General features: G+C 40.9%; 1 protein-coding gene and 1 long non-coding RNA gene across 2 annotated transcripts in view; both read right to left on the bottom strand.

The window, feature by feature from the left end:
- The window catches only part of kat80 (katanin p80), an 84787-nt gene that overhangs the window by 54550 nt on the left and 4839 nt on the right, over positions 1-25398 (bottom strand).
- Positions 3349-14316, bottom strand: LOC147756492 (uncharacterized). Its single transcript, XR_015325306.1, has 4 exons — positions 11008-14316; positions 7365-8456; positions 3864-6914; positions 3349-3764 (listed from the first exon to the last, which is right to left on the bottom strand). It is a non-coding gene; the product is annotated as an uncharacterized LOC147756492 (long non-coding RNA).

The following is a 25398-nucleotide window of genomic DNA, read 5'->3' as shown; positions in this document are numbered from 1 at the left end:
TAAAAATCACGAAAATGTTATCAATCGTGCTGGTTTGCCTATGTAACAAGGCGAGAATCCGTTTCAAGCGATTATTTAAATTAGTTTCTAATAAATCAGAGAGCTGAAGCCGGCTAATGTAGAGTTGACTTCGAATGAACTTTAAGAAAGGAAAATTCGAAACAGATGTAAATATTTATCATAGAAAGAAATTAATGGAATATAGAAGATCCTTGAGCTTCAGTAATGTCAGATATATAATCATCATTAAATATTTATTATATCTTTATTTAGTAAAATATGTAACTATTTATTACAGAGACAAAGGTAAAAAAAAACTGTGTAATAATTTTTTTAAAAAAAATTAAGATTCATAGGCCTCGGCGACGTCCCAGGATCAGGATTAATAGGTTACCAGACTACATAAATAGCAACATTTGTCGACCGAAGACCGACTCGGTTCACGAGTGTTCTTAAAACATGATCCAGAACAATGAAAAACCCGTAATTACATTTTAAAAATCTACCAAAAGCCAACATATCGCAAGAAAGGCAAATCCATAGTTAGCTGAGCTTCCTAAGAAGTATATTAGAAAAAGCTGATAAAACAGTTACAGACAAGTAACACGTCAACTAGGGCATTTGCAATGGGATAACTGTTGATGGTGTATATATTTATCAGCAACTAAGATAATACAACAATAGCAGGAACGCGGGGCAAGGCCCGCGGTTCTGTATGCTATTAACCTTGAGAAGGCGAGATTCACTGCAAACCATATGTTATTTGCTATGATTTGGTAATAAATTGCTAGTTCGCTGGGTAAGTTCAACTTCGTTACTACGTCAATAATAGTACTCGTCTAATTACATATAAATAATTTTCAAAAAACAAAAGCAATTTAATAGGGTACACATGTCTGTTATTTTACATGTTTATCTATTCTAGATTTGAATATTATTTTAGCAATTTAATTAAATCTCTGTTCCTTCGTAACATTTCAATAATGATTATCACACGTTAGCACAAAGCTTAATTTACTAACAACTGTTTACTAATTCCCTACCTATATATATATCCTAAGCCGCCTTTTGCCGTTACGTCATTTCGAGCTAATTCCTTTGATTATCAATAACACCGTGTCGTTTTTTTGTCTATTGTAATTAACCAAAACTGAGCTTTGGCTTCCTTGAGAGGGCTACAAATGTCCTAGATTAGCAAACGTATCCGGGTGTCCAGAGAACAACCGCGCCTTGTTCTGCATTCTATCTCTAACATTAGCTTCCTTACGTTCATTCTAGCTTATTTCCGGTATGGTTTAGCCCCACAAAGCTTTCCTCGACCCGAACAGCCCCCTTTTCACGCCAAGACTTGACCCATCCCAACTCGACGGTAACCCACCCCAGCGATATCCCACCCCTGCAAACAAAGCGGTGTCAGTCTACAAAGGTCAATTTACGTCATACATGTGGTGGTTATGTCTAGACAGCCAAACAACCACAATCGAAGTTAACGACACCTACTAGTTCGACGACAATATTATACTGAACATTATTATACGAAATTAGTAAGTTCATATAGGAAAAGACGACACAAAATGTGAGGAACAGGAGCTACTTCCATCATTCCGCTCAAAGCAAATTCGTTTCTGTATTGTGTATGATGATATTAATAACGACACATGCAATGAACTTAGCAAAGCACAAACCGTTGCAGCGCACAATAATCATAAGCTTTTTTTTTCTAAACTTGATACACATTAGTGGAAGGATCGAATATAGATTTATTATTTATTGAAGTTTACTTCAGGTTTAGCAAAGCCTAGATCAACTGTGTTATGTCTTCTCTATATATTTACCTCCAATGGGGTTAGTACAACCGTATTGGCATCATCATTGTCCGTAGCATTTCGAACATTCATTCGACACTGGAGACCCCGAAAGTTTCCCCACCCCACCCCCTGAGACCCCTGCCACCGTCCTTTGCGCCTCCCATAGCTGTTCTCTCCTCCCTTAACGAGTTCATTGGCCCCGCTCGTTGGCAGTTCGCTGCGGATTCGTTCTCTGTGTTCTCCACCCAGTGTTCCCACATCGACTCCCCCACCCTGTAACGTAGCCGTCGCCCGGACAACGCACGCTCAACCGTCAACTATACACGCGCACGTTGGCCATGATTTGTCGATAACTCTCAACGTCCAGACGGAATACGGAATGTTTGGGCCACTTGTGATGTTCGAAATTATATGTAGGTAACAGGCCAGGTCAGCGTCAGTACATTTGAAAAGCGGCGTGCGCAATATTCAATATACCCTCACGTGTCTTTTTTCGCTAATAAATCAAGACAATATCGTAGTTAACGGCCCCGCAAATATTTACCATGTCTAAACACGGACAATCCACATGTGGAACTCATAGTAACAACAATAGTAACTAGTATATTGAACTTTTAATATAACGTCTACAATAACAGATATCCCCGTGCCTTGGCCAACTAGGTATTGGCAAAAATTATCGTTCCTCGGATGTCGCTCTAAATACAATCTTTTCAGTATCCAGCAACGATAATATTTTCAGTAAAATCAGTGACACTATGTCACAGTGACCGGCATCAGGTGACTTACTGAGCTGACTGCTTTATCAGATTCTTCGGTTGAGGAACAAGCTGTCCGAATATCTATAGGAATATGTGAACGATATCAGATTGTGTCATGCAATCCTATGTCCACGTGTTTGCGGTAAGTAATATACACACGATGGCTAATTTACCTCACGATGCCAAATACGTCACAAAAGCGTTGGCTGATACTTACGGTTGGTCTCATCAGCACGACTTTCGTATGTATTGCTAACATTGTTTGTTTTCACAGGTGCAGATACGGAGGTGTCTGGGGCCATGAGCAAACAACGTGTAAGCCCAAGTTTAAGATCCATCTCTTCCGACTAACTTAGCGGAAGGCTACACTGCCTTTATAGTAGTTGTTAGACAGCCGAAACCATGTTCGGTTATCGTGAGCATTTGTATAGACGTGGTGTCTTTGCTTGAACTGAATCCATGTTCAACCACTTCTACTAGTTTTTGGCTGCGAGGAGTCATCTGAAGCGAGATTGCTCTGACTATTTTTGTCTGTCTACTTTAAGCACATAGCAGTACAGCTTCCTGGCAAGAACCTTTCGTACCTGCGGTCACACTTGTTACGCCAATATACAAATCTACTAGATCTACTCTATCTCTTACTCTACATCTTAAATAAGCCACTAGCTTTACAATAGTAACTAGACATTAAACAACGGTAAAAAATGCTTATACTGTGCACCAACTACACGAACCTGTTTGGAGCGTACTTTGTTAGCCAAAATAAAAACATTACAATATATTTATATACATATGTATAATTGTGTTCCTATTTACAGTCGTGGTAGCCTCTAATTCAGCTGAAATAATCTGATGACAAACGTTATGCAAGTAAACCTGCAACAGGAATTGAATACGCCTATAGTTTGCGGTCCGGTACTCAACCAGTAACATCTCTAAGCATGCCACTGGTGATTATCACGTCGATAGAAAGCTGCGTTGACTTAGGCAGAAAATGATTGTTTCTTCTGTTTTCATTATTGTCGTTGCTGCTATAACGCGTGACTGGAACGATCGCAACGACAAAGGAGGCAGCAGTCACCGCCATGGACTTCTTTCCGGCCTGGCACGCTAACGGACGCGGAGGGGCGTTTGTCCGCGAATTAGGTGTATCGCTTCTTGCCAATAATCGCTCGCCGTAGCTGTTCCGCTGCTGCTGCTTTAGGAACAGATATGGACGCGCATATAAATTAATATCCAAAAAAGCACAATTATGGCGGTCACGAAGACGCACAGATAATGCACATATACTTACAATCGATCATTCACTTCGACCCCAGCCACTCGTTCACTGATTGCAACCGAGACGAATACAAAGAGGAACACGAACGCAGCAAACCGCATTAGGTACACGGGACAATTCCACTTTTGATATCCTTTCTCTGACGTTACAGTTATCCTCAGTCGTATTATTTCCTTTATTTGTGACTGTATTTGCCTATACTTTTACCACTGTCTAGCCAACGACAGCAGCCGAAAACTGTCCACGGAATTCAGTTGCTTCGGTTTTAAAGATGGCTTATGATAGTACGTTAAATGCTGGAAGGGATCATTTGTAGATAACGCCATCGGCGAACGAAACGAGTGTGGCACTAATTTGATTAGTCAGTAACAGTTATCGAATGAAATGACAGGAGCATAGCGCCATGGAACGACGTAAACTCTCATACACTCGTCATCTACGTGCTAGCAAACGACACAATGGAAACCTAATATCGTCATGAGGCGATGAATACGAAAATAATGACGGTGATGGAACAAATTTATGTGTGATCTTGAATGACACGCCGCCGACTCCGTCAGAGCGATGATTGTCAGTTGTCGTTGCCCTCGTATCAAAGTTCAACTCATGCTGTAGATACTGCAGCTGTGGTTGACTGCTGTACCTCTCCGAAATAGATCCGCGCGAATGCTATTGGGTTCGTTAAACTTTCACTGCACGTGTAGCTGCTCAAGCAACGAAGGAAGACGCCCCAATAGCGCAAGCGTAAATCCATCGTTAAGGTCCATCACAAAACATATCGTCAGAAACGACGACAGAAACTAGAATATATCAGAATCATCCGGCTAAGAATCAACTTAACGCAAAGCTCAATCTGGAACCAACAATCCCGTGGCCAACGTTTTTCGTAATCTCCATTCATGCTACGCATTCCGTTCGCCCCTGGTTCTTTCATTTTAGTTATCAGCAAATATGAGAAGTAACTGCACCAGCAACTGTAAAGGATCGCCGGGGATAACCACGGGCCGCTCATAAATGTCTGTTGATCTACCACTAAGCGTCCGTCGGTCAGTCAACCGGTTCGTTGCTTGCCGGTGATGGGAACCGTTAAAACGGACACTGCCCTCTACCGGGTAACTTAAGAAGCACTGCCAATATGCTCAGGGCTGGTAGACGTGGTAAGAAAATAGAAAGCAGTTCATTTGAAGAGCTTTTGTTGCAAAGCGTATCTTGTGCTTAAGATAGCATACCCTGTGTTAACCAAGTTACTAACAATACCTTAAAACAAAGACAAACAAACGCAAAAACGATAGCGGGAGGAACTCAATTTCTGTATCTATTGCGACACCACTTATATAGCATGATACACTTATCATAGCGATAGGCAAGTAACCCGTTTCAAGACATTAGTACACACTAAAATAATGAGACTCATTGGAGTCACTATATATGTATATATATATATATATATATATATACCCATGATATAAGGAAACAACCGTCTTGTTACGAATATCATCTCAGGCATACAAATGTATCATTCCCTTGAATAACAAGAGGATCGTACATTTATTTGTATGCCAGTACGTGCTTCTTGGATCCTATTATTTCATATCTGGCTTGTATTATATAATACGTTCTTATTAGCTTAACTGCCTGTCGATAGCGGCTTCATGTAGAACAAAAAGGCTACTATGTGAAACCGAGTGACCGATGAATATCAATTCAGAACTATGAGAAGAAGACATGGCCATTTTGACCAAAGTAATACAAATGAAAAAATTATTAAAAGCGTTCCATATGCGACCAGCTCAAGAATACAATAGCAGTTAGACAAATAGAAACTTGATTAGGCCCTATTAAATAATACGATCCTCTCACTAGATGGAGCCAATCAAGAATAGTGCTAGTGGTCTCATTAAGCAAATCTAAATCTTTTGTAGACATGAACTGTTACTGAAGTGCACTTGAGTGCCTGTGAGCGTGAGCTGCCGTCGTTTAAGCCATCCGTTTAACGAAGATTATCTTCATTGTCCGAAGACTGTTAAGGCCGTCAAAAAAGCACCAGCAACTGAGAAACAAATTATAAAGCTACAAAGCACCCTTTGCGCTGGATGGACTAATATATTACGATAATGATAACAACGGAGTGAGCGGATATTTTTTCACACGGTTTGTTGTAAAAAACGCAGACTTTTTTCACAGTGTCGATCGTATACCAGTAAAGCTCTGTTCATCGAAATGTAATTTCTATTAATCTTTCAACGACAAACAAGGCATTTCTCCCATACGAGTCATCGCCATATTCGAAAACGTTCTGGCATACACCTGTACATAAGCGCAAAAATGTTATTATATCTAGTTGCAAGCCTTCTGTTGGCCTGGTTTGCTGAAGCACATTGTTTTTAGTTGTCTTCCTGTTCCACTCCACGAAGTATGCACTTCGCTATCACGGCCATTTCCTATCCCACTCCACAGGTTGTTTGTCTATTTTATTGCCATCTGTCTTCTGGCCTCCCTTACATGATTACTCCATGTCTTCTAAGTCGTCTTCTAACATCCGAACCTTGGCTAGTGGAAGGTTTATATGTTCTCGTCTTGTTTTTATTGTCCCACGGTAGTTTTGTCCCTATAAATTATTTTGACGCCGCGGTGCAGCCATCGGACTCGGCTAAGCTGGCAAACATAGCTACTAGATTAGATTTATTCAAAATAAAAAAGAAAAGAAGATCATCAGCGATTGGTCGACTAAGATTTGCCGGCCGCTATATACTATTTCTATGCTTATCACTACCGTTACAGACTTGGTAAGTCCCGCAAACGGAGGACTACTATTACAATCGCTAGCAACAGCGCGGTCCACTCTCACTTGCCCCCTCCGCTAGTTATGACCACTCACTGCCTGCTACTCGACCAGTTTAAAACTGTGGCCTGCTTGCTTGCCTGCACCAACAGCAGTAGCGGCAGTGTTGCAATAAAGTAGAAATGGTTGCCGCGAACGCTATTTCGACGACGGAGACGGAGCCTCCCCGAATGGCCAGAAATGAGCTCGGCGCTACGTTGTTGCATGATGATTGCTGATGACTGCAACAAATGCACAAAGATGGTTTTGGTTTATATCTCTGAATCGCTGCAGTTTTGTTCCGCTAGCGGAGCAAAAAAGAATAGAACACAGAAAGGTGGATGAGCAGCGGCCTGAGGGAGGGCCTGAAAATGTCCATCGACAATGGTGATGATGCGGTGACAAAAAAGAAGACACAAGCAGCGACCGACGACCGGTGACCATCGGTGCCAAACGAGAAGATGATAAAGGGAAAAATGATAACAATAAAATGAAATCAACTACTAACGTATCTCAACAACTTCAACCTAAACAACCTGACCATTATTATTATTGTTATCGTAGACCTCATTTTTACGGTAAAAGATAGTACAATAAATGAAAGTACATTACTCATCTTCATTTTTGCTACCTATTACAACTTTCTATGGTTATCGTTATCATTATGATTACCACTATTTATATAGAGTTACCCAGTGAGTGCTGCATTGCTGCATCTTGCAACCATGAAACGTATCCCGACCAACATCAGCGGACAGATAACACGTAACCGTTTGTCAAAAATCTAATAATAGTAAATCGCCAGTGAATTTATACATTGTGTTAGTTAGATGAAATAAATACATATTTTTATTTACTGTAAAATACGTACAGTGCTAGGTACAATGCCAGCCATCGAAATTTGCCGTCCTATTATCACGAATTGAATTAAAGCATTTTTACAACGGATTCCACAATTAATAATAGACAATCATCGGCAAAATGTTCGAAAGACACGATATGACTAGAGCTTTGCGCTGGCCTATACATTCTGCACACGTATTCTGAGGTTGTCCACCTCCCAATGGAGTCTCTGCGTTTAGGCCATTTTATAAATACATAGCTGGCGTGCACTGAACGAATTTGAATGTCGTCTTCTTTCTCAGTCTCAGTCGTACTTCGAAGTACAGGGTTCTACAATTATTTAAAACGTCACCGGTCCATTACAATATCTCGTCGTCGTTGGTACTTAATCGCTGAGACTAGCAAGGCTTGGTCAAGGCGAAATGCTAACATCAGCAAACAAAGGTACAATTTGCAGCTTAACAAACTAACTCGTCTATACGATGTGGTAATGGAAGTAGAGTCATTTCATTAGTCGAACCCGGGAACTTCCTTTAGATATATGTATATATGTTAATTATTATAACTTTATATTAATAATCTGGTACACCAATGCTTATTCAACCCTGTAGTGGCAAGCGCATCCTCAATGCTCGTGTGATGATACAACAGTGCTGAAAAAGATATCTATTTTTTATGCTGGAACAGGAACGAGAAAAGTAAGACGATCCGGCAGACAAGCTAGTGGTGATGCACGTCCGGCACGCGAACATGCGAGTGCAACAGAAAATCTATGGCCACCTATTGGCTGTCGTTCGATTGTCCATAAAAGCTATTGATGTCAACGCACATAGCGGTTTCGGACGTGAACGTTTCGAACAACTTGGTTAGTCACACGCAAACGCATTACGCAAGATGGGCCCTCCTTCCCAAAACGACTATCGGCTCGTTCGTAATGATTGCTGAAAGTCAGAGGCGCACTCGATTAGACTCGGCCTTTGCCGCTTTGTCTGCCTGTTGTGGTCTGTTTCTTGTAAGGGATAATGGCCATACTATGACGCATCTGAAAGCTAAATGATGAACATGGATCAAACGTTCAGCTTCGAATTGCTTCTTTGCCAGAAAAGTAAAAAAGCGAAGAGTAGAAGTGGACGAAGGGGAGAAAGCATCCACATCAGCATCAAAGTAATAGCGATTACATCGATGTGCTTCGATTTTTCAAAGACTTGAATAAGGCAAAACGGATGGCTTTGGTCGATTGCCACCGCATCAGTGGCAAGCAAACTAACATACATTACAGACGCCATGGCTTTGACGGGCGTCTCTGGACGACAACTTCCATTAAATGGGCTTGCTCATGTGAAACGTGTTCTGTATTACCACGATGTCGATCAATTGTGTGCTATTAACCACTATAGTGTACGATTGATTTGCACGCGTGCTAATTTCCAACGGCACAGATAATATCTGTGTCGGAACACAACAACAATACCACGTGTGATACCCTATCTTCTATGCATGGCATAGTGTAGATGTGGAAATAACTTTCGGCGTTGTAAAACATATAGCACTGTGTATGAGCCTTGTTAGTATAGCTTGACTGTTAACATCTGTCGACGTTTCTTGTCATTGGAACAGCAACGGGACGCAAGCCATTAAGTGCTGAAGCCGAACGTTTATGTGTCAAACGGCCTAAATCCATCGTAGAAGCATTATCTAACGATCCCCTGTCGTCTTCTTCCTTCTACCTAATTTTTCTTATCGGACACGTCATATCCGCAACTATACGCACACCACATATATACTACAATAGCAATAATAATTGCAAATCAATAGATTGCGCCGTAATTTACCAATTCAACTCTGTATGCAATGCTTTTCCCCTATGTAACTGATACTAGATCTTCTGCTGTTCCCATAATTTACCTTAAAAAATCTAGACAAGGATTAATAAGGCGGCCGTAACAGTTAAGGAAGCAAATACAATAGAAGGTTCTGTAGCACGAGAAGGCCTGTCTGAAGTCACAGTAAAGTCAGGATATATCATTTCCCGAATTCATGGTGTCTGTCGCAGCGACACAGGCTTCGTGAGAAGAACGTGGCCATTCCAGCTATAGTACTTACGTGGTCGTTGTTAATATCCGGATTGTATCTTTTTTTTTCGAAATCTGCAATTACCAACGATTTTTACTGACGGACAGTCTTGACACCGCTTATCGCACGTCCAAGGAATGACATCACCAAATGACTTGCGGCGCTACCGACCAGCGCTACTGCGTACCCTGTATGCTCTCAGCTTTCTTCGCGCACTTACACGCGTCTCGCTGGATATGTGGATAACGTGCTTTATCTATATGCTTATACGGTAATATCATGAATAGTAAACTTCCTTAAAATGAAACAGTAATCACAGATACAATCTGGTCTACGTGCAAGTACGAAAATGTCAACGAATATGCTTTAATGGACATAGTGAAGAAGCGTAATTTAATCATATCGTCTTGCCATTGGTATTAAGCTGTGATATACGTATGTGTTGCAGTTAATTATTTCATTGATATTATACGCAAAAATCCAATGACGAAAGAAACGGCAAATCCGTTAAAATATATCTAATTTTTATAAAGGTTGTATCATCGACTGTGGTCGGGCTTGTCGATATTCGACTATAAAGAGTTTCGCTGTTACTCGGAACGAATGATGATTACTCAGAGTGACTGAATCCAGAAGAGCTTTCCAAGGAAGTCCTGTGGAATAAAACTAAAAAAGACACTTACATAATTTCGATTTGTTTCGATTGACACATTATTATTTCTGCTTTTTGCTATTATAGAAAGCAGCGTAATGCATCGTATTATTATTATTATCAACACCACCGTCAACAGGGTTGTTATCATCAATGCCAATTCATAGCAAAGTTGCTATCCTTTGGGACATATTCAGAGCTATGAGCTATGGCAAAGGAGTCTTCAAAACAGGGGTAGTCGATTCCTCTTTTAAATTGTATATTTGCGTAATGGCCCCTCCGAGACGCTGCCTTACCCAGCGGGCACCAACATTTCCGCAGTTTATAGCAGATTATAGCAAAATGTCACCTAAAAATCCGAGTTTTATACTTAACTTCAACGACGCTTCGAGGAAATGATAACGCGCATGGGTTGGAAAGCTAAGATTTGAAGGTTCAGATATGAACTAAGACTATATAATGATAGCTACTTGCAGTAAAGTCGAATATTCCAAATAATAATATCAAATAGACCCCCAGCAACGGGACACAGCCGCGCAGTTAAACGACTGTAACCCAAAGCGGTGTCAGAGTTCATATCCTGTAAAAATCTCGTAGTTAACGCCGAACGCTGTCATGTTCAAAAGCACCTGTAACATAAGGGAATGGATGAAAACGAAGAGGATCCAGAGCTTAATACCACCATTATCAACAGCACTAGCAACAGTATCGTTACATCGGACCAGGTCAACAAAAATTAAAGTCGACATTTTTTTGTCGGAACAAACCTTTGTCATTATAGACCACACGCGCTGCTGGTGCCTTTCTGGTGCTTGCCATGTTGTTGCTCCATACTTTGGTGTTGTCCATACCTGCTCAACGCTGATCATCCTTACAACGAATAAAGGAGGGCGGGTGGGCAAGCAAGCACGTATACCGAAGTACAGACGGAAAATAATCCGCTTGCTACATAATACCTACCACTATGACCGCCATAAGAACGACAATTGTTAACGAGCTACAAGACATTTGAAAACGCAGTAGGAAATCAAAATTGCTAATACTAGAGTAAGCCTTTTGCACACAATTATAGAGGAGGGCTCAGCGGCAAAACAAAATACTAGCCGTTTTATTACATATGGGGCAAAAAGTTCGGTCTGATGCACTATTCACTGGACATACAAACGCGTCGACCACTTTTCGTTAAACCGTTATAATAATAATAACATAAAAAATGACAAATGTCTTCCGCCTCGTTTTGACAAGGCGTCGCGTGCACGGTTTAGATCCTCCGCAGGAACGATGGTGGAAGTTACAATGCCAAAGACAATGGTAGCGGTAACATCTCCCTCAATGATGTTTTGACAAAGCCAGATTGCCGATAATGGTACGCACTCACAGAATAGATTCTAATGCTCATGCCGCTATTACTACGCATTAATCTACTCTTTTCATGATTCTCGTTGGTATTTTTTTCTAATATAATGGTTTCCGCTTTCGAACAGTGATTCCAACAAGGAGTCGATGAACTGCACACGAATATACACGCGAAGGAGAAGCTGACACGGAAAACAAAGCCAACGATATATGTCATTGCACAACATATTTATGCTGTCTTTTTTGGTCGTTATTCCTCTTTTAATATATTTGTTTCGTCTGTAAAGCTTGCTATAATTATCTACAGGTACCGGACAACATAATTGCAACTGCTTCTATGCACAGAAGACATGTGGTTCTTGTCGCGAATCTGATAACCCACATTTATGTTGTGGCACTATTTGGAAGACGCTGAGTAGATGATACCACTAGGCTAATTTGATTTAACCTAGCCCTGTGCTGTAGGACAGCCTGTGCCAGTTGGTAAATAAAAGTTGTAAATGTATAGTATATGCAGTTTGGCCCGCGCTAAACCTCGTTTCAAAAACGTATAAGTATTATCCATCTAAACGTTTTTGTTTTTCTAAACATTTGATTTTTATTTCATATGAACAGTGGCTATCTTCTATTCATTATTATATCGACATTTTTTCATTTATAGGACCATTTGGTAATAAACACACCAGACATATGTATACTACATATAATAGCGTTGATGGAACTGTGACTCATAATGGCAGTCATGAAATGGTCTTCACAGATTTGTCACGTCACTGGTACCCATTTTCGTATCGATGTTTACAGTTCGTCAGAATGTGACAATTGTACTACGTAGAAGAAAAGACGCAACGAGATTTGCTCTGCGTTCAATTTGATGCAAAGCCTCGCATATTACCCATGCCAAGTCTTCGCTAAGGGAAAACAATGCGTCGAGGAAACCGAAGTCTTCCATTTTCCCTCACATTGCGCCTGCGCCTTACCTGCACACAAGCAGGACATCTTCGCAGTTCTACGTTTAAAGAACGGTTTAATTTCCTCGCCATTGGGCAAATATTGCTTAACCAACAATATTATTAAAACTCAAGCTTGTCGAACCTTGGTTCCTTTGACAAAGTGACTAATTGTTGTTGCGTCGCCTGCTGGTTGTTACCTCCCTGAAGCCCTCCCTTATCCGCTTGAACAAGCGTCATTCAATCAATTCAGCAGCGGTGACTGTAAGTGACCGACGCCAGCCAGCAAAACAGACAGCTTCTCTTAGGCTTTACTTAATCTTAACGCTCTCGTGGCTGGAAAGCCATAACAACATCAATAACCGCCGCGACGACATTACGGCAAGAGAAACGACATACAAAAACAACATCAGCGGTTCAGTTGTCTGTCAACATCAACATCATGATCATTGCGCACACCATCTACGGGTGATAATAACGGTGTTGTTGTCTGATCTATTTATCTGATATAAGAGTCATACGTGTGGACCAGCCAAGCGTGAGCAGTACGAAGGCAACCGATCAACACACAGCTAGATATGCGAGCTCAAACGTTTTGCACACATCTGTCAAAAACACATACACATCTAAAAATGCACATTCACATGAACGGATAGAGCTGTCATCATGATTTATGACAATAATTGATACGATTGACACGGAAATAGCTACGCCAACCGTCGCGTTTGTTCAAGTCACTGCCATAGACGGCAACGCTCTTCGACGTCTGCCCACATAAAAGTCGTCTAGAAGCAGACAGGTAAAAATTAAACATATCCAAAAGCGGATACTACACCAAATAGCGTCCAATAGCGTCCACTCCGACACAAGGGGCGCGCATAGCAAAACTACACGCATACACGAAGCTCGTCCCCGAAAAAAGCAGCAGCGATGAACAGAGCGCCGTCGAGCACTCGTAGCTACTCCAACATCCCGGGCCCTTTATCTTGTCATCATTAGCCCTCAGCGAGGGGCTTATGTCTAAGTTTGCTCATGTTGCTGGACACGTCTTTATCAGTGTGTCACTTGAGGCCGGTAGATATTATCCACTCCTGATTTCCTTGATTTGATTATAAATATGTGTCATTGTGTTGATCAAAGTCGAACTTATAAGCACTTATTAACTTATAAGCAACAATGTCTCACGTTACATTATCCACAGACAGGTCCCCTGATAACGTCGGAAAAATCCTTGCAGATTATATGAAGCGAAATCCAAACTGACCATTTCCAATCATGTTTAGTAGCATTGTACACATACGCCATTATTACGTATATGATTGTAAGTGATGCCGTTTCGGGAAGAATCCTGTTCCACTATATTCTGTAAACTGTACCTTGATTCTACAAGCCAGTTAACATGGCTTTCTGGGCGGCTTCGACCATGCTCACACCACTTAACCGAGCTTGGCGTAATCAACAGTAGGATTTCACGGATGCAGTCTTCCAATTTTAACAGAAGATACCATTACAGCTGTGAGTCGTCGTGTATATGCGAGCATGCCTGATTGTGGCTCCGTGTCAAACATAGTTTACATATGAGGCCAACTATAGAAGATGCACACGAAAATGCTAGCTATTCGACTACTCCAATTTCCACAATCTTCACGTCATACATTTACGAAAGAAAAAAGTTTAGTCCATGTTGTACACTAGCAAATGAGATAAAATATCAAAACTACGATTGTTTTTGTTTACCAAATCAATTTTGTCGTGGTAAGGAGGTTTCTGTTTTACCTTTCCAGAAGAAGCGCCGCCTTGGCAGTAGCATTCGATGACGCACAAATACACCGCGCAGTCAGGGACTGTGCAGACCTCAAATGTATTTTCCGCAACAACTTACGCAAGTACGCATTTCACTCACAAAACTATTTCTACTTTCGCACTTCGACACGCGGCAATCGTGAATACTTTGCAATATACACACAGTCTATTGACTTGTTTTGGGCCGAATGGCTTGATTTTAAATTCGATTTTCGTACAGTACGACAGAAAGGCATCATATGATGCCTACTGAATAGGCTTCGTTGGCATCCAAGAGAAAGTTCCAACCGTATCCTGGCGAAGAGGTTCATTACAATATTGAGATCACTTGTCGCAAAACGGCATTATAGAGAGGACCGGCCAAACAGAGGATAGCTTGTGCACAGCATTTTTTTTCGATAGGCCATTCGACTTCGCCTCTATTTTTCGTACCTTTAGTTATTAAAGTAATACGTATTATTCAGAAACTAAACGTACTGTTTGGCATACCCCACCGTTTGCATTTTCTTTTGTTAACTCTGCACTCGCTCTTTTGGTACGTAATCGAAACGCGATCATTTCATGCAACAAATTCATATTATTTGTACTGCTATCGTGTTTATGCCATCAAACGAAATGTGGCGGCTTGCCACCGTTCGCTTCTCTTAGAGCCTTTGCAGTGAGGTAACTAGGTCCCGTCGTCGTCGTCTTCGTCATCGCCGCATAAAATATCAGCAATACGGTATCACCTCGTCCGCACGCTTAAATCGAATACTCCAGCAGCAGCGGCAGAAGCCATCAAAGCCCGTGGAAAGCTGTTTCGAGTCGAAGAGCATCGTTTTCAATTTCAATCGCTGCTTCTGTAGCGCCGTTTAAGGCAGTGTTAGCGGGCTTCTCGCTGTCCACATTCATTTCCGCCGCCTTTTACAGTGGTAAGTGACGGAGCCAGATGGAGCAGTGAAATTTCAACAATTGCAGCCATTTTTGTTTTCGGTAACGGGTCTTGCAGTCGCTTCGGAGCCTGAAACAGTAGTCGTTTGCTGTCAAACGCGGACCAACTATTTTGCGGACCAGTCGGCTAACAACTGACTGACCGACCGACCGACCGACCGACTGACAGACAGACTTATAGACCAATCAGGTAAAACAGCAACCATCTATTCCTTCGTTCATGGTTACCTCTGCTATTCTGGCTACCATCACTGTGCTAGTGGAAACGCTAATCTTGAGGAGCATGTTTGTTGCTTATTTGACTGCTAAGCGACTAGGTAGGGACCATGGTGTCCAGAGTTGTCCTGGAAGAAGTAATGCTAGTATTGGCAATGTCGTCGCTTATGCAATCTGCTTCAGTGAAGGTGGTCACAGCCCCAGTGCTGCACGTACGCAGTGATGGAGACACCGATAAACGAGCGAATGAACGGATGGATGGATGAACGTGCGGGCGGGCGGTCAATCGATGAGCCATCCAGTCAATCAATATTTTGATACCTAGACCACTGAATCTATTACCTCATCACCCTACTATCCAGTTCAGCCTTCATTCAGTACCCATCACCCTTTTATATCTATAATATGTAAAATACGTATGAAGTCATTCTGAGCGTTCGGCGATCGCCGGTATTACTACTACTCTCAGTGCTGCCGATAGTACCAGTGAAAATGGTAATGCCATTTTTTAGTTTTCACAAACGTCGCTGCTCACCTGTCGCCTGGAGACTTTTCGCCGGCCCAACAACAATCTACACAAAAGTAACGTTTCGCCTATCGAGCCAAGCGACCACCACCATCACCGCCGCCGTTAATACCAGTACCTTTTCCTGCAGGTTTACGGTGAACTGTTCAAACTGCCGCTGACGCTTGGCGTTAGTTACTGCCACTACTGCATCGGCAGCTCGGTTACTCTCGTCAACTTTCTCAACGACATGAAGCATTTGTCCATCTAATGTTTGCTCCGTCCTCTACTCCCTGTGCCCATCCCCAGCACTAGGGGCTTATGGCAATCACAGCTGCAGCGGCAGCAGTCCCCAATTCGCCCAAATAGGAAGAACTTGATGAGATCTTTTCTACCTCCCTTGAGCCTTTTCGCATCGTTCAAGCTACCAAGATTTTCCTGTCTCGTCTGTTGATCTTGGGGACTCATGAAACTCTCCGACACGTACGTATACTCGTTGCTTCATTATTTCTCGCGTTCGCACCAGTCGTTCAAACGGCCACGGCAATGGCAATGTGTCGCGTCGGTCGTATCGCATAAGCAGGACGAGATCGGCCGGCGTGACGATATCATACAGTGGATAAAAAATGTAAATTGTTACTAACATGAAATATGAAAAAGAAGATACATGCGTTATTTCGTCTTCGACTAAAAGCGATAACAGAAGCCAGACTAGCTTCCGTCACTGTCACTGCCGCCACCGCCGCCGCCGTAACCGCCACCACAGCAGCAGAAATAACGATAACCGCATTCATCTGATCTGTTAACTGGTCACTTATAAAGCCTACGTAACCGAAGAATACACGCTTTGTGCCAGTTCAGATCACATAGGACGATCGAAGCAAAAAACGTACACAACGAGAATTCATATACGTCAGAACGCTGGTTTGGTCGTGACAAACAACAGCGCACCAAACGCTGGTGATAACAACACTGATGACGACGGTGAACTGACCACAGAAGCGGTTTCTGTTTACAGGACAATCCGCAGCGGAACTGACATCTGCTATAGCACGGAGCAGAATTTGTCAGTACGTCCCTCGCTCAGTGCAGTCAGTCAACGTCAATCAAGTTAAACGTTTCAGAGATGATAACGATGATTTTCAGAATAGCACATTGGGAAAGATTCGGCATTCCCATCCTCTTAGTTCGATTTGTTGCTTAAAAAGCCACAATAACTTCAATGACAGCCTTAATACCTGGTCCAATCGAACGACAAATCTTACCCCACAAATATCATCTGCAGCGAAAGTTCCGCTACGGCATACAGAACAAAGACTGCAAACGAAGACCTCAAAAATCGCAAGCAACGTAACATCAATGATAGAAACAACTACAATCAGGGACTAAACAAAAGGGTATTGGCTACGTTTCATGATGCACAAACGCTGGCACTAAGTACAAAGTTATAGGGTAAAGATGTCGTGAATAACGGCCGCACGAGGGGGCTTGCAAACGGGTCCACAAATAAAATGATAGACACAGCAGATGAGGCAGAGTAATGCTGAATAGGAAAGTGAAGTCTAGAGTTATTTTTTAGCCGAAAACAATCTAATTAACCAGCAAATCCTATGCTATGATATATACGTTAAGTACAATCATATCGCCTGTAATTGCCACAACCTCTTTTTACGCGTACCCATCATGTGTCCCTACTTCGACACAGCATATTCGACACAAATGTTATGGGGATAATGGAATCACAGTACCATCGTATAGCGAGTCGTACTATAGACAATAGATCACAAAAGGATAATGAAACAAAGCAGGTCCGCAGAGTCAGTGTGCGTGGAGAGTAAGCGTGTTTAGCAACGGCTAGCGCTTCCGGGTGGTACATACGCAACACACCGAGAACAATCACCTCATAGCTGTGGGAACGAGGCCCAAATGTGGGGCATCCAGTTGAATTCTTTTAATGGCCTCACTAGCCATACGACTAAGCCTCACTGTACACTCAGAGTACGGGATTCTGCGAGGGTATTGCTGACTCACTGCTTCGGCTACGAGTGGTAACAGCAGCGGTTTGTGTGGGACGGCGTTGAAACGCATCAACTGTTTTTTAATGCAGATCAGGTTTCGATAGAGATGTGCTCTCGCTTACGAACGCACAATGCCAGACATACAAAGACTGCTGGTGGACGAAGTATAGACATGTACCATATAAAGTATCGCTTTCTTGTGCATGTGTACTTGACCAAGATTTACTCTGGGATGAGAGCACTTGACAAGTGTATTAACTGGAATACGATGAAGGCAATTCTCCTTACTGAGATGTTAAGACACAAGCAATCGTACGCGGAACACGATAAAGTTGAGATTGCGTCTGGCGCACTACCACGTCTAAATAAAAAGTTCTGAGTTTCACGTTTGAAACTGCTGTTGTGCACAAAATTTACTATCGGCACGACACGAAGTGTGCCGATGTCCAGTGTCGAATTTAGCCCACCTGACGTGTCCCTAATTTGATAGGCAATCACATTGCCACTGTACACTACGTACTAGCGTACGCTCTAGTACATCTAGGCAATGATAAACACTCCATTATTTACAAAAAAAATTATAGTTGTGGCGCCACACATAGCCAAGTTGTGTAGCATATTGAACTAACCTAACCTAACCTAACCTCGACTAATACGATGGCTGGCTATTACTGATAGTTTGAATGTTTGCATAATCATTTGTTTATTGTAGGGTGACATTACTCGAATGCATACAGACAGGTAAGAGCTATTCAGACTAACATAATCGAAACCTTGACCGACAATAAACAGATGTATCATTTCAGCAACCTAGCGGCAGCAGCAGCGGCAGGGCTAAATTGACGACCATTAATTTTGTCAATCATATAAACTCTCAGCTATCAAGTGAGTGACACTCTTTGCTTCGTAGTGCCTTTAACGTATTGTTACCGAAAAGCGTTATCAGCTGAATCGACTGCCTCCGATGGAGAATGAACATCAACAAGCAATACGGTGCAGTAACGCTATCCATCTACGAAGACAAGACTCGATATCGTCAGCGCTATATTGGCAACAGTGTTCAACGAAGCATTTCAAGTCACACATAATCAATGTCTAATTTGAGATATAAAAACTCATATATCAGGGTTGGAAAATCACTGTGAAACAGAACCTTGCTTTTGCTATAATTGCTGCTACTATTGGCCTGTTTACTTTTGATATTCTGTCTGTTTGGGCAAACCAATAGAAAAGCAGCCTTAACCGCATTGTAGCTTTTCATTCGTATTGATCAGATCAAATATATGGAACATGTAATTCTTTGTTTAGCTTGATCCGATTAAGATTAGTGGATGTTAAGGAGACGGGTGTAAAGTTTAGAATATCAGAGTTACCTCCAAAACATCGGCACCCTACATCATCAATGGTCATATCGGAAAAACACGCAAAAACTTCCGTACGGGTCAGCATGAAACAAAGGAAATAACACCGTAACGGTAGTCCGTCGTGCAGCGTCAAATGGTAAACGCTAGCTACTCCTCTTCGTCGATCTGGATTACCATGTCGATTCTTAACTTGTCTTCGATAGGTTTTTCAGTGTATCAGCTTTTTGTTTTTTGCCTCCCATCATCTTAGATGAAAGCAGGAATTACTTTATGCTCAGCTTGCTATTGCTACCGCTCAAAAAGACGAAGACGGTCTGGCCACTGCTGCATGATAGCGCAGTTCCGCAGCTCCAAATGATGCTAGCTTTGCTATCTTATGTTAACAACGCGATCGCCAAACACTTGCTCTTGCATAATTGCCTAACGTATTCTATATGAAAAATGATGAAGTACAGAACCGCCGACAATGAACGAGAAGCCAGTATAAGCGAAAGTAAAGCAAACTGTGCTTACTGAAGACGTCCCAAAAATTTATTTCTGTCGACTTGAGTCGTGGCCGACTACTTATGTACTTAGGCTCATTGAACATGACACCCAAGAGCAACGATGCCGACGACAAAATAATAACCGCATAAACAGTAAGACAACGGTGATAGCGAAGCGTAAACCTTGTCGATTCCCTATTTCACTTCGAATAAACCTACAGAAAGGTTAAAAGGCATTTACTGCTGCCATTATTAATACGTCACACATGAAGACACGTGGCAAGAAGAATCAATATAGTCAAACAATTACATGATCGCCTTACGCCTTAGCTATTACGCTAATGAAGGCGCCAGCAGTCCACGCTAGGATCCTAGCGTCGACTAATACCGTTAAAATAACAAACAAAGTAAAACCGACGATACAACAACAACAACAACAACAAAAAGGACGATGACGCTAAAAGCAACAACATGCCAGATGTATTTAATGGTTTGAGAAAAAGTTACAAAACATATAAACTGAACTTCATTGTAATAAATTAGCACATCTTATGTCCTAACTTTAGTGTATATACTATTATGCATATTATGCTCGGTACATAGAAAATTCGGCATATCTTCTCGATAATTGTTACGTTAACAGTTCCCTTTATATATGCATTCTATCCAAATGCCTATATTATCAGTCTATAAAAACCAGCCGAAAACGGGACAAAATGCTGGATAACTCTTGTAAAACGGTAAAGGAGCAAAGTGACCAATATTTAACGCTTCTTGGCTGCTGTACGAATCATCAAAAGGAAGGAGTCACCGTAGTCGAATCAGCTGTTGGAAAGAGGCAAATGAATCACACACAGTTATCAGATGTATGTATGTGGATACAGGCAGGGAGACAAATACAAACAAGCAAAGTGACGCTCGTGGCCGAACAGCCCCTGTTTCGTTCACGGAATAGAAAAACAGTTATGATTCTACTTTTGGCACTTCGGTCATTTTTATCATATACTATTATTACTATACATTTTAAGCTTTCATGCGAACTCCGCTGTTTCCATTAGTATGCAGTGCTATAGAAAACACCCTGTTTTAGTTGCAACTAAAACGAACTTCAACATCATAAGAAAGCATATGTGCTATTATATATATATGGGCTCGACTTGCCCATATGCAGACCATGGGGTCTCGAGGGCTCGGACAGATATAGCTTCCTATTAAGGAATTATTGAGAACATACATTAGCCCCGAAGTAAACACGATATCAGTGAACAGCTGGTTCCCGATGATATTACGTTTAATATTAATAAGCAAAGCTACTACGTGTGAAGCATACTCAGTCCGATTAGCTTCAACCGCATTAAATTATTGAATATCAAATTCATGATAGGTTATAAGGTGTATAGCCAGTACCTTAGCCTATCAGCTATTGTGTGTGTTTTAAGAGCCTGATTTGTGACAGATGTTTATTAGCTAAACAATATCGACTTAGCTTTTTTTAAAGGTGAAGGTCGATATTACGTTTTTTATTAATAACCAACACTGCAAATTTTAAACCTTGTAAAATATATATACATATATAGATCAAAAGGATGCTTACGGAAGGAAGCGACTTCTGAATTAAGCGTTTCTTCTTTCTTTGAAATTAGTAACGTTTGTTTGTGTTACGCTGATATTTTCGTCTATTTTTCTATACATTTCATGTACTAGTAATATTACAATGTGCAAGATACGAAGTTTTAAACGATAATATATTTGTATTAAGTAATTCGTTTCATAATACCAAATGAAAAGAAAAAACAGTTTGACGTTAGTAGGTTTGAAGACCGCTGTTTCTATATTAAATAGACATTTCTGCACTTAAAGTTGTTCAGCTTAACCTTATAAGGATACTTAGCTCTGTTACTGCGTAGTGAATTATACTGATATTGCTGCAGGAGCTGGAACAGCCAGAACATCCCGACAACAACATTTTAGATGCATCCGCGAATCTTTAACTTTGCCGCAGTCAAAGCTGAGAGCAATATAAACCCATCAATTCAAATCTTACTGAACTTTTGAGTAAACGTAGACCGAACGGTAGATGGTACGTAGACACTTTTTGTATATTGTATACATCGAGGCATCGCACGAAGTAAATAAAAACCTGCAGCCTTTCAAATATGATTTTTGATAAAATTTTTAAACCGATATATATATGTAGTTTTTTCGTTCAACGATACTTTTATTACATTTATTTCCGGTAAGAGATTAGTTGTTTGACTCAGCTCAGTTGATAATGGAAAGTGCTGTTGGCCGATCAGCTATCTATTATATTTGGCTGCTACAGCAGCAGCAGTAGCAGCAACAGAGTCAACCAGTAACCCAGGAAGACGCGGCGACTAATTAGTCTTCACTCTTCCCAAGATACCGAGGAAAAACAACGACCAGATCGATATATCCGCGCGCGACACGGTATCCAAGAGATACGGGATTGGCCTCACCATTCGTGATAAGCATGGCGCACGTCGAAGATAACAGGTCTTGTTATCTGTTTCTACAATGTGTTAGTTAGTGGTACAGCAAAGACATGACGAGTTGTGGTCTCTTTATTCCGTAATCATTATCGAGAAACTTCTTTTTTTAGTAACACATTTTTTGTTGTTTAGCGGTTGTTGGCGACTTTCTTTTCTTAACTGGACAGCTGATATAGGCAGTTTTTTTTCAAGTCTTTACACATTCAAAAAATCGATCAGTTACTTGGTACCCGTTTAATAAACACACCGGCTTCTGCCTTCCATGAAACATATACGGGTGTTATATATAGAAATAGGGTCGATTATTTTTTAAGACAACAAAGCCGATACAGGCATACAGCCAAATATATTTAGCTAACATACTCCACATTATTAGTTTAACGTAAGCTGAGCCGTTGAAGACAAACCGGCTTTTCACTCAAACTTCGTTACTTGATGTTTTCTCATTTTAATTACACAAAATTATATAAAACTAAAGCAGCTTGTATATTCAAATTAAATTTATAAGACATTTACAGCCTCTTTACAAAGACAAGACTCAAATGTTAGATAAGCGCGACTGATAAATGAGTTTTCTTTAAATAAATGTTCGCGTCCACCCGAAACATCTACTTTTAATTATTATTTTTTATCTTTTTATTTAATTATTATTATAAATAGCAGTTCTATACGTTATACTGAGTAGGCTACTCTATAGTGAAGCACCATAACGCCCACTCAGCAAACGCTCACCGCAGTTATTTGCTGCGCAACAACGCTTAAGCAGCTAAAGCCAGCACTAGAGATCATGGCTGTTCGCCCATTAATACTCCACAAAAATAATGATATTAGCCGAACAGCAGCAGCAGTAGCACTAGTGGATTCATTCCAGCTCGCTCCACTTATGCGTTGGTACAGCCGTTATAAAATCAAATTGTTATGCAATGAGAAATCTGTCCTGCGTTAGACAGATGACTCTGATACGAAATAATATTGCACGAAGATAGGGCAAACTAGATTTCTTCCACACATTCAAGAAAAAAGATAACAGAAAAAAAAAGTAGTAACTGGACCATAATTATAACGAATCGGAAAAAAGTCCTTCTTTGCCGATTTGTCATCGAAATCAACTTCGGGCAATATACAATACACTGCGGACCGATGGGACCGGCTATGTGTAACTATATCCGTATGATATAACGCAGACATCACGGCCACACAGTAGCGATGGCAATGGTCTTCGCAACCGGAAGTGACACGAGGAAGATGATAGAACCCAATCGCTCGTCCCCGTAGGAGGCATCCAAACAAATCTATTAATTTTATCTTGTTGAAACACACACGGAAGCCGTGACATAGAAAATGTTTACTCAAAAGGCATTAAGGTTACGAAGTAACGCACGCACGAACACTAATCTGCATAGGCAATTCATACAAACGTATAAGGATATAGGCTTGCGTCATTGGTTTCGGTGATTGGTGGTAATAATAACAAAATAAATAACAATAAAAATTACAGATATCAACATACATATCGTTACGCACTGCTAAGGTTCACCAGGAAATGTACCGATTGAATATGAACTATTAAACTTAAACAGCAGAGAACTTACGCACATTTTGATATCAGTTTTAACTCTTATAGCGAGTCTTTATGCTGGTAGACTCCTGCCAATACAATATAATGTTAATACAAAATTGTAACGAATCACCGTGATAGCATATATCAGCAACTTTATCTTAAAAAGGAATAAATATTTTGCTCGTTATATCTGTCGGAGGCCAAAAGAGCCATAATCATAGAATCGGCCCCAAATTCATAGATAATCGATCGTTGCCTGATAGCAGTACATATTGGTCGTAAGTGAACCTCCAGCGTAAATCGACACAAATTTTCTAGGATCGTACAGAGCAAACGCAAAACGTACCAAATAGAGGAGAAACGTAACTACCCATTTTGTAAGACCAAATAAGAGAGATATTCTTACCTTTTTTTTGTTAATGCTAAAAGCGCCTGGCGTCATATGCCACATTATCGGAAAGGTGATTTAAAAGAACTACAAGTCTAATTTAAAAAAACATGAGGGTAAGCCGGAGTTTGTTTTTTTTTGCTATTTTATTATCAAATTTATGACCTTAGAAAAAAAAGAAGAGTCTAACAATATATACGATTTATTTTCGTTCGACTGCTGGTTTTTGCCCTTGCAAACCAAATGCGTGTAAGTTCAATCTAAAAATCTGTGTGAGCTTAAGGTGTCGGCGATTTTTCCTTGCCAGAACCTAAGGCGAATATGAACAGCAAAATTCGTGCACCAATAACATTAAACCAATAACCAATAACATTAAACAGATAATAAAGTCTCAGGGAAAAACAATGCATGTTCATCATATTTTTGGGATTTTTTTCACAGCGAAGAGCTCCGGATATCTATTATGTTGAGGCAATGTTCCTATATATAAAAATGCCATTGGTTTTTGTACAGATGAAGGCCATATTGATCTATTAGCATACGTTTTGCTCGTAACATCCGATTTTGGCTAAGGAAAACCAACGCAGCTTTCGAGTTGACTAAATTCTACAGATATTTTAACAAACTAATAATATACGTTCAATGCAACGATTAAACAAGCTGTGTCTTCAACACTGCTAGCCCCAGCAGTTGCAGGTAGATCTCGTGTGACAAACATCATAGTCCCGGACTGGGCTACTAGAGTCAATTGTCACACAATCGACGATCAGCTGAAGAGTCAGCGTAGCATAGAGTCGATTCTCGATCAGTTTACTCTGGTAGAATTTTACTTCCGGATTCACTATAGAGATTAACTTAGTCAGATTTCAGAGACACATGCATGCATACTATACATTCAGCAGTTATTTTCTGTTGGCTTAAACAAAAAGTAAGATCCACCTATATTCTCGATAACTTTCTCTCATCATAGACGACAATGACTCAGGGGAAATAATGTCTCCGGCGTTATGTCAGACGGCCACGATCTTATAAAAGAAAGATCCTGTAACTCGAATGAACTATGCATATTGAT

This window comes from Varroa destructor, unplaced genomic scaffold, assembly GCF_002443255.2.
Source record: "Varroa destructor unplaced genomic scaffold, Vdes_3.0 BEIS01000003.1, whole genome shotgun sequence".
Taxonomy (NCBI): Eukaryota; Metazoa; Arthropoda; class Arachnida; order Mesostigmata; family Varroidae; genus Varroa; species Varroa destructor.
The sequence above is the reverse complement of the archived record's forward strand: the minus strand, read 5'-3'. Positions and strand labels throughout refer to the sequence as shown.